General features: G+C 38.7%; 1 protein-coding gene across 5 annotated transcripts in view; it reads right to left on the reverse strand.

Annotated features, from left to right (window-relative positions):
* Positions 1–17632, reverse strand: part of LOC101747104 (potassium channel subfamily K member 15) — a 34598-nt gene extending 16966 nt beyond the window's left edge. For 3 of the 5 annotated variants that reach the window (XM_004922707.4, XM_062673116.1, XM_062673114.1), the window contains exon 1: positions 16917–17336. The gene's annotated coding sequence lies outside the window, so the exon portion shown is untranslated. Of the gene's footprint in view, positions 1–16916 lie in introns of all 5 variants that reach the window. The other 2 variants (XM_012697038.4, XM_062673115.1) reach the window with 2 other exon arrangements.
* Positions 17633–19052: the final 1420 nt, after the last annotated feature.

Genomic DNA, 19052 nt, shown 5'->3' on the forward strand with positions numbered 1-19052 from the left:
TGAACATGTTAATTTTGACAACTCGGATTGAATGATATAGTTCCATATGAGGACATAGTTCCAGGAACTATTTAGGTCCGGAACTACGCATGTCTACCCCAGGGTGGAGCTGCTCCATAGTACTGCGTAGTGGTTGATGGTTGACTCTCGCGATTATTCTTGTTTTTATAAGTTTTACTTCTACCATGCCGTGTGTCTTGCACACACACGCACACATATTTTTTTAAGATTCGATTCCGATGTTGTTAAGGGATGCGAGTAAGTATTCCGTCAACACCACGATAAATCTTTCTTAAAACAAGGCTTAAGGTAGACAGTCGAGGCCTCAGAGCCTTCGTCCTTGGGGTGAGCCGCGCCGTCTTGTTGTAGTGTTGACCGCGGTAGCCCCCCTACCTCATCCGGGTTCTGACCTCGGAGGGGATCGGACGTCGGGTGTAAGAGTGTAGGGGAGTCGTTTAGTGGGTGGGTCCTAAAATCCTTGGGCCCGCGGTCTGCTCACAACACCATGCAGATCGTTGAGTCTCACATACCCCGCGCGCCCCTTTTGCGCGGGGACCTCGTAGGAGGTTCGGCGCTCTACCCGAAAAAAAAAAAAAAAAGACAGTCGAGACCTGGATGTGCTCTTGGTATTTCTAGACCATATTTTTTTTCCTACCTAATCTGATGGTCTTGAGAGACCATTTCAGCGTAACCTTAATTAGTAGGTGAGCTCACGGGGCTCAAACCTGACGGACGATATTGCTAACACGAACCCTAGCAAGAGCAATGCTTCGCAGAATCTAACCACCGGATCGGAAACGCGACCCACTGAGAAGATCCGGCGAGAAACTCAATGGGCTGTGTCTGAGGGTTGTCTAGACCACAATTACCACTCAATATCAATTAGCCGCAAGCTCTTGTCTTTAACAGCAAAAAAATATATCTAAGAGTCGCAATTGAATTATATTTTTATTAATCGAGACAAGCCTACATTACGCCCAATCTGAAATTAAATAAATACTGGGGCTTATAGACAACGAAAGGAAATCCGCTATGTAAATAAATAATATTGTAAGATTGGTTTCCCAACCGTATTTTATCAGTAGCCTTCAAATCAGTACGTAAGATCGATTCGCAACAGACCTTAGCTATATCTATCTCTCTGGGCTATCTCTAAAGCCTACTACAAATACTTGAAACATATATTGAGTATATATCATTGTATTCTTTCTTTTTTTTATTGCTTAGATGGGTAGACGAGCTCACAGGCCTCCTGGTGTTAAGTGGTTACTGGAGCCCATAGATATCTATAACGTAAATGTGCCACCCACCTTGAGACATGAGATATAAGCTCTAAGGTCTTGTAGATGTCTATGGGCTCCGGTAACCACATAACATCAGGTGGGGTGTGAGCTCGTCCACCTATATATGTCGGCGCGTGTTTTTATAAACCATTAGTTCATGACTAATAAAGATGGGACGACAAACAACAGGTGCAAGCATTCATCGAAAACAACACGTGCAAGATAAGAATCGTAAACAACATCGTCCCACCACGATACCTTGCTATAAAGACGCTCCGTTGTTGTCTCTCGAGCTCAGAAGCGAGCTAGTCGCCGTGTCGGACGGAACGCTCCTGCGTGATATACGCTCTGAGTTCATTTCTGGTTTTATTGACTTACGAAGACCACCCGCTTACCATGTCGCTACCCGAAAGTGGAAATACTCCAACATATATGCAATAAAAAAATTAAAATTAAAAATGTAACTAATTACAAAGATAAATGTCGCTTAAACCAAATAGCTTATCAACCCCCGATATTATTATGGCCATTTAATTAAAAAGGGCCGAACCATAAAATAACCCTGGTTGTTCCAAACGGCCCGTGAGATGATTTAGACTGGACAATGAGGGAATATGGCGCAACGAAAAGCCTAATCTGGGTTGTATAGTCTACTGCAGGTAGCACACATAAGACAAAATTAAAAACATAAACCGAACAAAGCTACTGACTGCAATCAGAATTCTAACCCGGAGCGGGGGTTAATTAAATACTGACTAACGACTTTAAAGCTTCGTATTGTTACGCACTGGGGTTCGGGATTAATAAAAATTCTACCCAAGTGCAAATTGAAACTCTATTCAACTTAACGAACACTTTAAAATTCTCAATTCACTTCATCCGCTTCGCTTCAGATGATCCAATCGCTGTTTCGGTTCGAGTAGTTCTGATCACTAACTGCCTCCGTGTCATCACTGCAACGCTTTTATATTTAACACGACATCCCTGGAATTATCGAGAACATTCCTCACAAGTCGAGTATTTTCGGTATGCGTTTGACAATAGATGGCGTTGTACTTCTCGAGCGTTTTAGATTTTACTGGTTCTTTTGATATTCGTTTATGCTATTCAACGATAGATGGCGTTACTCTTACCGGCGTAGCAGTATGAATCTAACACTTTGGAACGAAATTTACATGACATAATAGATACGATCTTGACATGTTAATAAATAATTTGTTTCACGACCGTGGACCGGGTTATTTTAGTCAGCCCGTCGACTCGAATGACAACGATCAAAGACGTTCAAAGGTTGCGTGTCTTCTAGTTTTGTTTATTGATATTCCAAAACATTCAGTTGTAACAATCCGACCTTAACTATCGACCCCTATACGGAAAATAAAATAACTGCATCCAAACTGGTTTCTTATTAACAACCCTAAATCTCGTCAATAGATATTAAACAAATACAGAACTGTTTTGTCTGAAATTTACCTAATTGTGTGAGCACCTAATAATATATGTTTTATGTAATTACATTTAAAAAAATTAAAACATTGATATCCTCAAAACGTATATTGCCTTTGTAGGCAAATGAGCGTACGGCTCACCCGATGATAAGGGGCCACAGTTGCTCGTTGTCGTCAACAATTTCAGGGGGCACAGCCCAGCCGCTGCCTCAAACGTTATGTAAACATGAAAACATATATACGGTACGAACGGTACATACTATATTTACATAATACAATTTTTGTCGTCGTCGTAGCCTAAAGGATAAGTCGTCCGGTGCATTCGTATCTAGCGATGCACCGGTGTTCGAATCCCGCAGACGGTTACCAATTTTTCTAATGAAATACGTATTAACAAATGTTCACGATTGACTTCCACGGTGAAGGAATAACATCGTGTAGGTAAAATCAAACCCGCAAATTTATAATTTGCGTAACTACTGGTGGTAGGCCTCTTGTGATTCCGCACGGGTAGGTACCACCACCCTACCTATTTCTGCCGTGAAGCAGTAATGCATTTCAGTTTGAAGAGTGGGGCAGCCGTTGTAAATATAACGAGACCTTAGGATTTATATGTCAAGATGGGTAGCGACATTTAAGTTCTAGATGTCTATGGGCTACGGTAACCACTTAACACCTTGTGGACCAATGATGTTATAGTAAAAGTAGATATATAAGTCTTTTTACTATAACATCATTGTTGTGGACCGTGAGATCGTTCACCCAACTAAGTAGGAGTGGGTAATATCGGTTTTGCCGCGTATCGAATCGTATCTATATATCGAGGATCAATATCGGATATTGAATCTATATATTTTCTGAATCTATATATTGATGGATGCTAGTAGATTTTCTCGATTCATGATATTTGAGATTTGAAACGATACGCTGATATAATATCGTAGTAGATATAGATTTAAGTCAACGTTATACGGTTGGTTTTCTGATATCAATTTATAATATGATCTTAAAGTAATAAAAAGAACATGAAAATAAAAATATAAATAAAACATTCCTTCATGCTTTTACCAGGCTTAGGACTGGTTACATTATTTTCAGTTTTTAGTATTTTGTGTCTTAATTTCAAATTACAAAATATACCAAAAGAGTGTAGATTTCAAAAGTTTAATACAAACACAAGAAATAAACTCAATTATTTGGATTCAACTAAAAATAGAAAAATGTGTACTTTAAAAATCAAACACAAAAAACTTTTAAGTATTTATAAACACTTGTCCAAAAATTCTAGTTCAAGGTCAAAGCGCGTGAAATTAAATTCAACGATGCAAATAGGCTATACTGCATTCAAGTTAGGGTCGAAAGTTGAAACTTCTTTCCTTAATTGTATCCTGCTGATACGCTAAGAATAATCTACAGACATATGGACTTAAATATAAGGTTTATAATTGTATGGATAATGCCTGTTTCTGTTTCATTCATCACATGATATCCCTATCGTGCGCTCACTCACTCTGGCCGATTCGATACGAACCAAACGAATATTGCTGATATTCACGAATCGGTACGATATGCCGATGCGCATCACATCGAGCAATATCGTGTATCGGCTGATATCGAAATATAGATTTCGATTCACGAATCGGTACGATATGCCGATGCGCATCACATCGAGCAATATCGTGTATCGGCTGATATCGATATATAGATTTCGTGCGGGGCGATATCGGATTCAACGATATTGCTGCGATATATAGATATTGAATCTATATACGATTTATATCACCCACTCCTACAACTAAGCAATAAAAATAAAAAACGACCTATATTTACAATACATATTTATTTACTTTTTTTTTTTAAGAATTTAGATTTCTAAAAACATTACTATGTATTCGAACTTAACAGTTTCATTGTGTAATCATTTTGACGTGTCCAGAGTTCTCTCGATCTAGTTTTAGATAAAGCTTTTAAATTTAACCGCCTAAATATAAATCAGCGCTAAACGTCAAAGCAATAAAATCGGCTAGATTTCTAATTATAATAGCTTCATGGAAAGCCAAAAATCTTCGTTCAAGGTTCTTTTCTATTTTATACAGAAACAATATGTTACCCGTGGCTTCCCGGCGTCGTCAAGGAAAAACGTCAGTATAGTTTCCCGTGAAAAAGAGATGTATGTTCGGTTCCCTCTGTATTTTGTACCGTATGTTCCATGGAGAGTGCTCTGAGGAATTGTTCGAGATGATACCGGCATCTCGTTTTTACCATCGCACCGCCCGCCACCAGAGTAGAGTTCATCCATACTACCTGGAGCCCCTGCGGTCATCCACAGTGCGTTTCCAGAGGTCTTTTTTGCCACGTACCATCCGGCTCCCCTCCACGGTGTTTCCCGAACGCTATGACATGTACTTCTTCAAACGAGGCTTGTGGAGAGTATTAAACGGTAGGCAGTGGCTTGACTCTGCCCCTGGCATTGCTGAAGTCCATGGGCGACGGTAACCACTCACCATCAGGTGGGCTGTATGCTCGTCTGCCTACAAGGGCAATAAAAAAAAAGGAATAAAAGATAGTCTATACCAACCTCTTGACTTAAAACTATCACTTTAAAAATCATGTCAACGTTGATTCGTGTTTTCGACGAATAAGAAGGACAAACAAACACACTTTCACATTTGTAATATTAAATTTATGGATAGTTTGGATGTTCTCAGCCATTCCAGGTGGTCGATTGTTGATTAAAGATAGTTTGCTTGATCAGCCATAAGATCTCCTAGTTACGATTGTGGAGGTATCAATTTTTTTTATTATTATGAATAATAATTTAATTCTTGTAATTCATTTAAGTACATTAAAATAAAATTCGTGTATTATTTTATTTCTCCGACGAGACAACCTCTCGATATAATGTTTTTTTTATACTTAAAGTATTTGAGAAAATTGCTTTCCCTAGAATTTTTTTTATTGCTTGGGTAGGTGGACGAGCTCACAGCCCACCTGATATTAAGCGGTTACTGGAGCCCATAGACATCTACAATGTAAATGCGCCACCTGTCTTGAGATAAAAGTTCTAAGGTCTCAAGTATAGTTACAACGGCTGCCCCTTCCTTCAAACCAAAACGCATTACTGCTTCACGGCAGAAATAGGCAGGGTGGTGGTACCGACCGCGCAAACTCACAAGAGGTCCTACCACTAGTAAACACAAGAGGTCCTACCACCGAATTACGGCATTACCGCATGAGTGTGAGTACACCAAACGACTTAACTATTATTAACGAAACTGCCTGTGTCAATAACAATGTAAAACCACAAAAAGAGTGCCAAGCTCTTGCACAAGCTTAACGATGAACTTGGCCCAAATATTTTATATAGCCCAATGATTTACGGCTGGCGACCCGTCGAGAACACCGCTAATACAGCATCATGTGTTTCGCCAATGTTTTAAAGCCAATCAACTTTGACTGTCTGTTTCCGACGCGGTTTATTTATTATTAGGTTTATTGTTGTGTAAAAGGTTGGCAAACGTTTAAGCTTTCATGATATCGTTGATTAATAATTTCGATACGTTATTAGACGCTTTTCAGTGTACGCTCGGGATCGGTATCCGAGTTACTTCTGATAATGACTCTCCTGATCGCGAAATGTGCCGCTTTCGTTTAGACGAATTCATAGGAATTCCTAGGACTTAGGACTTAGGACTTCATAGGACTTCCTAAATTCATATGAAATAAAAACATGTAATTTATTTGCATTCCAGGACTTCATTTGTGTTCATTTCCTTCGGCTTTACTTACCAGTAGATTTAACCCTTGGGATACTCTTAACGTGAACATGAACCCTCAAGTCGAACAGACTATAGGCAGTAGTTCTGAAGGCAACGACTTGGCTCTGTCCGTGGCATTGCTGAAATCCATGGGCGACGGTAACCACTCACCATCAAGTGGGCCGTGTGCTCGTCTGCCTACAAGGGCAATAAAAAATTAATAAATAAAACTGCCAATCCTCAGAATAATGTTAATTCTTTCTGCGTGCAAAGAAACGTAAATGTCAATAAACAAATACATAAACTAGATGGTCTGTACTTAGCACGCATAAATATAGTCGAACGTTACAAAACTGTAAACTTGAGGATTAATAAAATGTTTTCGGTTGTGTCAATACTCAATACTGCTGCTTGCACAAGATGCATCTCGCTCGGTAGAGCTACCTATCATGAGGGTATGTGAGGAGGGGGATGACAACTAATGTTAGGGAATTACTAATTTACACAAAACCAGTTACTGTGCAACGCCATATAGCCACATCAAAAGATTTATCTCTAAACTAGCGGCCCGTTCCGGCTCCGCTCGGGTCTTTAACAAAAGTTTCAACGATATTTGACGTTTTTTTTATTTTTTTAAATAAAATAATACTTTTGCGGCATAGCTGTAATAGTTAGACATATGATGTCGCGACACTTTGTAAATAATAATGAGTTTTACAAAGTCGTAGTACATTATTTTATTCTATCATCAATAGTTTTCGCAGGGCACGCGATGTAAAGAATATTTTAGGTAATTTTTTTACACCTTGGGTTACATTATTGGAGTTTTATTAATAACCCGTAATTTTTTTGAAAAGATTGTACCCCATGTCACTCGCGAATAGTGTAGCTTTCAAACAGTGAAATAATTTTTCAAATCGGTTCAGTAGTTTCGGAGCCTATTCAATACAAACAAACAAACAAATCTTTCCTCTTTAAAATATTATATAGTATAGATTACACACACAACGTTAGCTAATGCGCGCATTCACTCTTTAAAGGTTTTCTCAAGCTAAGCAAAAACTAAAAAGTCTTCAATAAGAACGCAAAAGCCTCCCGAAAATCTACTCTAAAATATAGCATCACTTGAAATTACCTAAAGTGGCAATTTAACACAAATTACCCATCTAATTAATGAAATTTAAACGAAGCTGACAATCATAATTTAATCTAAATGATCCGTCATTAAGCAACACGAGTTCTGTCAAACACTGTGATTTAATTCAAAGATGGCGGTGCCTTATGTTGATCGCGTCGTGGCGGGGGCAATTAGACACTTTGACAGCTGTCACACAAGCTGACGTTCGAGCACTTTTTTAAAGTGATTTTATGACCTGGTAACTAAGACTTTTAAGTCATGTCTTATGTATATTCTTATTTTTATGAAAAATGATAATATGGAGTGAAATGAAATGAAATGAAATGAAGAGAGGTTCGAGTATGAACTTTAATAATGTTATCTTATTTTCCAGACATCAAATTCATAAGATGTTTATTTATATAATTTCTAACTTAACACCCTTAACATATTATGATTGTGCTATTACAACAAAAAATATATTAAATATTTTAAAATCGCTATAATAATTTATGCCGGAATATAGGATTGACGTAGTTGAAAAAAGAATATCGGAAAGATTTTGAATTAATCGTTCGGATTAGATTTGCTAATCTAATCCGAACACAAGACGGCTGAAAACAAAAATTAAAATTCAGACATTTGACACCTCCTATTGAAAATTCTCAGAGTCAGCTGTATAAAACGATATTCACTTGTTTCGCTGTGAATTCTAAGAATAAATAATTAATCATATTTTAACGAGGCATTCTAATCATGAAGAGCGCTTGTGTACTGTCTGTCAAAACTGATTGGCATTAACATTAACATTATTGCCTAGCTATATAAAAGAGTAAATTATATACTTTTATATTTTTTCTAACTTTGGCTTTTAATTTCGGTGCCGACCTGATGATGTGGTTCCAGGAATTATTTAAAACATAAAAGTTCAATTTATAAGCGCTGTCCCAACTCCAGCCTTTAAATCAGAACACATGTACGTAAAGCATAATATATAAATAAATAGATTTGTCAATTATGCTAAGTAATACATATAATGCAATATTTTTTTCTATGTATAATATAATAATTTACTTATATTAGTGACACTCTTATTGATAATAATAGTAATATCAAATTGAAATTACTCATTGTAATTTTTTCTTCTTCGATATCTTAGCTCTAGCTATGGAGTTTGCTGGGAGAAAACTAATTAATGAGTTAACCAATTCCGTTGTACATCCTATGTTAAAAACCATTCATAGGCTACACAATCTTTTATCTATGAGGAATTTTATCACCTTAATACACATACTTAATACACTTAATATACTGGTGGTAGGACCTCTTGTGAGTCCGCGCGGGTAGGTACCACCGCCCTGCCTATTTCTGCCGTGAAGCAGTAATGCGTTTCGGTCTGAAGGGTAGGGCAGCCGTTGTAACTATACTGAGATCTTAGAACTTATATCTCAAGGTGGGTGGCGCATTTACGTTGTAGAGATCTATGGGCTCCAGTAACCACTTAACACCAGGTGGGCTGTGAGCTCGTCCACCCATCTAAGCAATAAAAAAAATAAAGAAAAACTCAATGTTGAAAAGTAAATACTGCCAACCTAGCGGTGAATAATTACCGTCGCTCATTGTAGTTGATAATTCCAAGGGAACAAAGTCATTCCGGCACTTATTGAGACCATTTTCACCGATGTACTGATGTATTCTTTTGTAAAATCGTAATACGAAGATTAGCGAGCACACCAACTGCAGTAAAAGGGATTGTGTGCAAATAAATATTCAGATGTTATACCGCCTCGAGATCTTAATGACTTTTTTATCAGACAAACGATGCTCTAGGCCAGCCGTCTTCGCGTTTATAGCAATTAAAAAAAAAGACTTATCCAGCTACGTAGAGATTTAACGGTGCCAAATATTTAATAGTTCACGAATATGAAGTAACGAACGTGTATTACGTATATGTTGCGAAATTAAATCAGGGCAGCTTTTGATGTGCAACGTCATTGTTCGCCCACGCTCTATGCTTATTATGATTTAGCCAGCGTAGTCGGGCAACGAAATTAGCGGATTATTTATTATTTAAAAAATATATAATAATCTTTAAATACAAATGAGAGATTAGCAGCTGTCTATTAATCCCTCCCCTCCAACGTGTTTCCCGAGCACTATGACATGTCCTTCTTCAAAAGAGGCTTGTGGAGAGTATTAAGCGGTAGGCAGCGGCTTGGCTCTGCCTCTGGCATTGCTGTAGTACATGGGCGACGGTAACCACTTACCATCAGGTGGACCGTGTGCTCGTCTGCCTACAAGGGCAATAAAAAATAAAAAAAACGTGTATAGCCACAAGTAAATCCTACCACTGTAATTTCTGGGCAACTAGAATCCACTTGTGTTTGTGATTAATACAGAAATTAACTATTTTCTTATTGCAAGATCATGGCGTGAAGAAACTAATATAGTATAGACCGAATATGAGATGAAGAGATAATTTTCGGTACTTACAAAACATTAATTTAATAACGCTACATTACTTTTTAACACATTTTTAATTTACTGATGCTAGAAATACAACTTACATACTTGCTATGAACATTGATGCGTATAAAACTATTTTAAAGTATCGCAAGGAGCATCAGCTATATTTTTTTAATTAACGATATTTATCTTATGAATTTACAGCTTTACCTGGCAATTAGTATGTGACCACAAAAATTGTTTTTTAATACGATAACAAAAAACACGTGGTTGTAAAGTTTCAAACGTGTTTAAGGTTTGGGAAATTCAAACAAAATAGCATGTCATTGTGGAAGTTCCGATGAAGTGCATCTGCAAAAGAAGCGCCTCACACTAGTCAAATAAATAAGAAAAAAAACACTATAAAATCGGCTATTAATAACATAATTTTAATGCTAAAAGAGAGAGGTGAATCGCATTAATAAGCGATTTTCTTTTATTATTTTAGAATTTTTCAGACAAAACATCTCTTTACTGTCTAATTCTTATGATTAACTCTAACTTTAAAATAACTTTTACGATACCAGACTTCAAATACATTTCTATTACCGAACACAATATAATAAGCTTCAATCCCGATTGCTGTTTGCCAACAGCCCGTTTGATGGCCCAACGATGTATCCATAGTAACAGTGACGTGTGCATACGTAGACATTATCGTAAGTTTAGATTTATGCGGCGGACATCAAGGCTCCGTACCGAATTTATTATTGTGGACGTAAAAACGATACCGGGCCAATGCAGCGGTGTAGGGCCGCCGCAGAATCGTCACTGGTTTTACGATCCTATCATCAAAAGCTGATCGTTGTTTTGCTATTCGTAAACTTCGCTTAGACATTGATATTCCACAACGGCAAGGGTTGTCAACGCGTTGATGGAAACGGAAGGTGAATATTTTTTTTCTTTTGTGCGCGGACGAGCCCACAGCCTGCCTTGTGTTATGTGATTACCAGAACCACTTTGAAACATAAGTTATAAGTGTCTAAGTTTTATAGTACAACGGCTGCCCCACCCTTTAAACCGAAGCGCACTAGTGCTTCACGGCAGAAATAGGCAGGGCGATGATATCTACCCGTGCGGACTCACAACACGTCCCACTCCCAGTAAGAGAAGAAATGTGTTACAGAAAAAATTAAACCGTCTCCATTTTCCGCCTGTCCCTGCCTGTCTGCTTTCTCTATCTTCCTCTAAGATAAAAAATTAATTAAAATTCCGGATACATACTAATCTAAGCTCTAACAAACATATTTGCAAACGGACTTTCGAACGCACGACAAAAATCTGCCAGTAAACACGAATATTTAAGTAATATTGGCAGCGGCATCCGATCGCTCAGATGCGTCATTTAAGTACACTGTATGAAGCCATAGTCTGGGTACTTTATCTAACTCTATTCATAGGCTCGAGTTACAACGGCATTTAACAGATATTTAGAGTGCCCTGGTCGCAGTGACCGCTTCTTGATGACCTACGTAGCTTCCACTTTCTTTTTGATGATCGAAGCATTACTGGTGACCCGGAGGCCTTTCCAGTTTCACCAGGACATGTAGGCGAGCAAAGGCTCAGCCAGGAGGGGTGGGATTTGCTAACAGCTGTCCGAGCGCCTCCGTTGGAAACCTAACGGCTCGAGAGCAGCTGCTTCGCGAATGAATCTACTACCGGATCGGAATTGCGACCCGCCGAGAAGATCCGGCGAGAAACTCAGCGGGCTGATGCATGGGTTAGGTTGCACGTCGAACTCTTTGGAGAGTGCGACGAATACTGTTACCGGAGTCCCAGAACCTGCACCTAGTGTTAGAGCTAAAGACGTCTAATGTAAGAGTTATTGAATCTGATTGATGCATAAGGACGTGTCTACGGTGTCGTCGTCGGTGATTTGCTTCTGTGTGATCAGTATACTTCCACTACTTTCCCCCTAATTCAACTTCTTTTCCCTTAATTATTAACTGGTAGACTAAGAGGCTATTTTAGTTACGCCCGGACGGGTAAGTGAGCTCAGGGACTCAACCTGAGATAATTTGCTAACACTAACTCTTCTAACAAGAGCTTCACAGAATCTACCCACTGAAAAGATCCGGCGAGAAACTCAGTGGGCTGCGTCTATGTTCAACTTTGAGCACCGGTGGCAAGCATCATCGGGTCCGTATTCGAAAATGATTAATGTAAACATTTGGCCAAGAAAAAATAATATCTTTAAAAATATCAGGGATGTGTCGTGTTAATCCGAATCAACTGATAATAAACCATCGTAAATGCCAAGACCACATCCGATGTGCATGTATCGTTAAATTATGATCTCCATCGATTTTTTTTTTCGTAGTTTTGTTTTTTAATATCCTATTTTCAAGTCTGTTACATCCGGTAGTATAATAATATAATGTAAATTTAATGTTACTGGCGGCAAATGTTATTGGTGGTAGGACCTCTTGTGAGTCCGCGCGGTCACCCCGATGGAAGTTAAAGACTTGATCAAAGACCTACGTCCTCGCAAGGCTCCCGGTTCCGACGGTATATCCAACCGCGTTATTAAACTTCTACCCGTCCAACTCATCGTGATGTTGGCATCTATTTTCAATGCCGCTATGGCGAACTGTATCTTTCCCGCGGTGTGGAAAGAAGCGGACGTTATCGGCATACATAAACCCGGTAAACCAAAAAATCATCCGACGAGCTACCGCCCGATTAGCCTCCTCATGTCTCTAGGCAAACTGTATGAGCGTCTGCTCTACAAACGCCTCAGAGACTTCGTCTCATCCAAGGGCATTCTTATCGATGAACAATTCGGATTCCGTACAAATCACTCATGCGTTCAACAGGTGCACCGCCTCACGGAGCACATTCTTGTGGGGCTTAATCGACCAAAACCGTTATACACGGGAGCTCTCTTCTTCGACGTCGCAAAAGCGTTCGACAAAGTCTGGCACAATGGTTTGATTTTCAAACTATTCAACATGGGCGTGCCGGATAGTCTCGTGCTCATCATACGGGACTTCTTGTCGAACCGCTCTTTTCGATATCGAGTCGAGGGAACCCGCTCCTCCCCACGACCTCTCACAGCTGGAGTCCCGCAAGGCTCTGTCCTCTCACCCCTCCTATTTAGCTTATTCGTCAACGATATTCCCCGGTCGCCGCCGACCCATTTAGCTTTATTCGCCGACGACACGACTGTTTACTATTCTAGTAGAAATAAGTCCCTAATCGCGAAGGAGCTTCAGAGCGCAGCCCTAGCCCTAGGACAGTGGTTCCGAAAATGGCGCATAGACATCAACCCAGCGAAAAGTTCTGCGGTGCTATTTCAGAGGGGAAGCTCCACACGGATTTCCTCCCGGATTAGGAGGAGGAATCTCACACCCCCGATTACTCTCTTTAGACAACCCATACCCTGGGCCAGGAAGGTCAAGTACCTGGGCGTTACCCTGGATGCATCGATGACATTCCGCCCGCATATAAAATCAGTCCGTGACCGTGCCGCGTTTATTCTCGGTAGACTCTACCCCATGATCTGTAAGCGGAGTAAAATGTCCCTTCGGAACAAGGTGACACTTTACGAAACTTGCATAAGGCCCGTCATGACTTACGCGAGTGTGGTGTTCGCTCACGCGGCCCGCACACACATAGACACCCTCCAATCTCTACAATCCCGCTTTTGCAGGTTAGCTGTCGGGGCTCCGTGGTTCGTGAGGAACGTTGACCTACACGACGACCTGGGCCTCGAATCAATTCGGAAATACATGAAGTCAGCGTCGGAACGATACTTCGATAAGGCTATGCGTCATGATAATCGCCTTATCGTTGCCGCCGCTGACTACTCCCCGAATCCTGATCATGCAGGAGCCAGTCACCGTCGACGCCCTAGACACGTCCTTACGGATCCATCAGATCCAATAACCTTTGCATTAGATGCCTTCAGCTCTAATACTAGGGGCAGGCTTAACGAGTACGGTTACCCCGGTAACCGTACTCGTCGAACTCGACAAAGAGGTCGACGTGCAACCTAACCCATGCATTAGCCCGCTGAGTTTCTCGCCGGATCTTCTCAGCGGGTCGCGATTCCGATCCGGTAGTAGATTCATTCGCGAAACAATTGCTCTTGAGTTGTTAGGTCTCCTTCGGAGGCGCTCGGGCAGTTGTTAGCAAATCCCACCCCTCTTGGCTGAGCCTTTGCTCGCCCACCTGTCCTGGTGAAACTGGAAAGGCCTTCGGGCCACCAGTAAACTTTCAATCATAAAAAAAAAAATAAAAAAAAAAAAAAAAAAAAAAAAAAAAAAAAAAAAAAAAAAAAAAAAAAAGTCCGCGCGGGTGGGTACCACCACCCTGTCTATTTCTGCCGTGAAGCAGTAATGCGTTTCGGCTTGAAGGGTGGGGCAGCCGTTGTAACTATACTGAGACCTTAGAACTTATACCTCAAGATGGGTGGCGCATTTGCATTGTAGATGTCTATGGGCTCCAGTAACCACTTAACACCCAGGTGGGCGGTGAGCTCGTCCACACAAATAAGCAAAAAAAAAAAAAAAGTAAAAAAAAAACCATGATGTATTACCAAGTACCTATATTATTATACATATTTTCGCGAAGATTGGTGATAAAACATTTACCGATTGAAACACAATAAAATAGAGTTTACACAATTATGTAACTTATGACGAAGCTTGTAGCTGAAAGTAAGTATTGTACTTTTTGACGAAGCATGTTGCTGATAACTCCATTTCTGTAGTCTGACGAAGCATGTTGCGGACAATAACATGTACTTTTAGGTTAGGAATATTATGTTCTTTTTTTTTTTAAATAATTTAAATAAATTAATGTTTTCATAAAATAGACTTTAGATGTGTTACAGTGAAAAATTAACGACAAAAGAACACTCCGAAAGTTAAACTCCTTAATAAGTTTATTTACTTTAGCTTGACTTCACCCGTGTTTATCCGTAAACATCGCCGCTTAAGACTTTGAATGTTTACAATTCGACAAACATTTCCAAATTCTAATTGCTTCTAATGAAAATGTGCTGTGTTTAATTTTATTCAAAATCGGGCAGGAATTTTACAATCCGCCTTTGATTTACCTACTACGTTGTGCAATGTATCTGATTCATAGTTTTATTCATATTTTTTAATCATAATTTTTACGCTACCATGCGTAAGAGGTGTGCATCTCTGGTTAGCAGAGTGAGGGCCAGCTCCAACAGTATCCTGAGCATGATCGCAAGCAGGCCGGACTGTGTATACATGGGTCGCTGTGGTGCCATCTTCCATGGGATGTTACCACAGTAATTCATTGTGATGTAAATATAACTACTAACATAGGTCTAAGCCTTATTAACAATTTATATGAGTCATGGTTACTTGCAATAAAAACATTATTATTATTATTATTATAGTCCTCAGAAGCTTCGGTTTAGAAAGTAAATATACAAGTCAAAACCAAAACTGATGAACCTTTTTGTGATTTTACATTTCTTAAAATCCATATGTTTTTTTTTTAATGCTTAGATGTGTGAATGAGTCCATAGCCCACCCGTTGTAACGTTGTTACAGTGTGCTTAGTTCGAGTTTTTTAACGTTCTCGATAGCGTAAAAGTTAACTCGAAATTGTATGCAGTTGGAACAGCGCCCCTGGCGACAAACGTAGCCAAACGTTCCAGCTCCATACAAATTCGAGTTAACTTTTACGCTATCGAGAACGTTAACTCGCACTAAGCACACAGGAGCCTGTAGACTCAGCCAGCTGAAGCTTCAGCTGTTTAACGGTTGTCACACCCTTCAACCTGAAGGCAAGACAGTTTCGTGCCAGAAAACAATAATTAGGATACGCCTTACGACAAGTACATTTACAATCGCAGTACGTATTGTACCTACTCAGAGAACGCTGTCGCCCATTCTCGGACGAACCTTTAGTCGTCTTTCAAGACAAACCACGAAAAGAAACAAACTAGTTTTATATCCAGTAAAGCCACACTTAAACACGGCGCCTGAGTCAGCATAAATATTCCTGTATGAATATTCCTTTTTTAACTATATGGATATCTTTTCTTAAGAGATTTTATGACCTGGTAACTAATACCTTTAGGTCGTCTTATTTTAATTTATATTCTTATTTTTATGAAAAATGATAATATGGAGTTAAATGAAACGAAGATGATTAATTTGAGACATTAATCAACTGGGATGAAATGAAATAAAATGAAATGAGACGAGATGATATGGGATGAAATATAATCTCAGTAAAATGGTGGTCATTTACTGAGATTTTTTCAGTGGACTTTTTGGAGGATCCCGAGAAGTTACGTCCAGCGGCTTTGTTTCATTTTCCCACATTTGTGCACTTTCACAGATATTAAACAGTTAATAAACCACCGTTATTACATATTTAAACCTGAAGAGACACTAAATAGACAAAATAAAACAAATCACAAAACTTCACTCCTCGCGTTCCCGCCAAAAAGTCATAAGGATATCTAATAAAAATCTAACCTTAAATGGGAGAATAGGGACTGAAGTTTTATTAAAGAAAAACGTAAAAACTACATTGCTCTGATCGCGTTCAATCAATTTGTGTAATCGATAAGCGACCCAACACTCCGAGTCTACGTGTTTACAAGGCACGTTTAAAAGTGATATAAAATTTGGTTATTTTTTTTAGTTATGAACTACCTATGTACACTAAATCTTTTTTGGAGAAACACAATTGAAATATCCATAAAACTTATAAACATTATATATGTAGTAATGTCATTATACAGCTTACATAATTTGATTTCTTAAATTATTTTAGCTTAACGATGTTATAAATGTAGGTGAATACATACCTTATTAAATTAGATTTCAATCAGGTTTTTTTTCGTGTTCAGAGATAAATTGATTGTGGTATAACCCGTACGTTAAGTGAAAATCTTTAACAATATTAAAATAACGAACATGAAATTTCTAAAACAAATATAAAAATTTTGGTGCTTAATTCTTTCACAAAAATTAAAAATAAAACTTCTTGATTGTCTCACAAATCCACATTAACATCACAAATAAAACAAGATTCGCTTGATTTTTTTTACAAACACTAATTTGAATTTCGAACGTGTATTATGACGCCACTTTATTTCTCAATTTTTTTTTTTTTTTTCGTGCCACTTTATGTATGTAGTATACTTTTTTTAAACTCGAGCACTGAAATTGACAAGCTCACGCGCCGACTAACCAATAAGATGAAGGCACCGTTTCCAGTTTAGACGTGAACAAAGATTATTTGACATAGAATGGACGTTTTATCCACTGTACATTCGAATTCTCAAGAACTACACATTTTCAATTTACTTCCACAACTTAGCTAGTGCCCACGTTTGATATAAATAGTGTATTTTAACCTACATTAATGTTATATGTATTTTTTGTGAAAGTATAATAAAAAAGTAATCTAGATTTTAATTTCATTTTCGACCTACTAAAGTATTGACACATTTATGTATTAATCTTTGATTTGCACGGTCTATTAATAGTTGCGCATGCGACGTCGGCTGGTTGCGTATCAGTTTTGGGTTTTTATTGTAAGGCGCGAGCGCGATGTATTTCTGGAACTAATTCAAGGAACATTATACAAGAACAGTGATATGAGTGTTATGGGAGGCATAGCTGCTATATGATGACGAGCCTGTACGTCATTTTATCGTTTGCCTACTTAACAAATTAAAATAATTTTCGATTGGGTAAAAATCAAGCTGTCTCTAAAATCAAGCCTCTAAAATATCAAGAAGTCTATAATGTTAAGAAATACAGTACATATATAAATCATATTTTTCGAATTGTAATAATAAAAAATATACTAGGTATCCGATATAATAGGCTAAGGAAAAAGTTTCTTCGTATTTTAAAAAAAATCACAACATTTTTTAATATAGTTTAATTACATATTTTAACTAAAGTATGAAGGTACCATTTTGTTCGATAACTTTTTGCCATCTTGTAGGTAGGGACATGATCCCATGGCTATAGAAGTTTTGGGGCTTCTGATCAAAATACCGCGACAATTGGTTTTGATGGCAGTCCTCTCGTGATGTTAGCCTGACACTGCCTAAATAATTCTGAAGAGACCGAAACAGGTGGAAATTTGAAGGTGCAAGGTCAGGACTATACGGCGGATGCATTAAAACCTCCCAGCCAAGCTCTCTTAATTTTTGCTGAGTGGCTAAAGATGTGTGAGGTCTAGCGTTATCATGATAAAAAACCGCACCCGTTCTGTTGATTAATTCCAGCCGCTTTCTCCCAACTTTTTCTTTTAATCTCATCAGTTGTAATCTCGCAGTAGAGTTCAGAATCGATGGTCCTACCTGGTGGTAACAGCTCACAATGAATAATGCCCTTCCAATCCCACCACACACACAGCATCAGCTTGTTGTGAGTTAACCCGGGCTTCGCCACAGTCTGTGAAGCCTGACCGGCCTTTGACCACAACCTTTTTCGCACGTTCTTGTCGTACGTGATCCACTTTTCGTCACCAGCTATCAGCTTTTTCAAAAATGGTTCGGTTTCATTACGTCGTAATAAAGATTCACAAATGAGTATACTGTCCATTAGGTTTCTTTAAGAGAGCTCGTGAGGTACCCCAATAACGAGGTTTTTTGTGCACCCAGTTTTTTTCAAATGCGCCAAAGCTGTTTTGTGGTCAATTCTCAATTTTTCAGCTACATCATAACTACTGATATGCCGATCTTGCTCCACTTTTTAAAAAATGGCTTTTTAAAAAATTGCATCCATTTTATCCGTAGGTAATAGGGCGACCAGAGTGACGTGCATCTTTGACATCAAAGTTTCGGGACTGAAAACGCTCTAAACCAAAGTGCTACTCTCACAGACACTGCACTAGGTCCATAAGCATCGCAAATTTTTTTCGCGGCTTGCGTTGCATTTTTACCTTTTTTGAAATAAAATTTTAAAATGTATCGAAATTCTTC

This window comes from Bombyx mori, chromosome 16, assembly GCF_030269925.1.
Source record: "Bombyx mori chromosome 16, ASM3026992v2".
Classification (NCBI taxonomy): domain Eukaryota; kingdom Metazoa; phylum Arthropoda; class Insecta; order Lepidoptera; family Bombycidae; genus Bombyx; species Bombyx mori.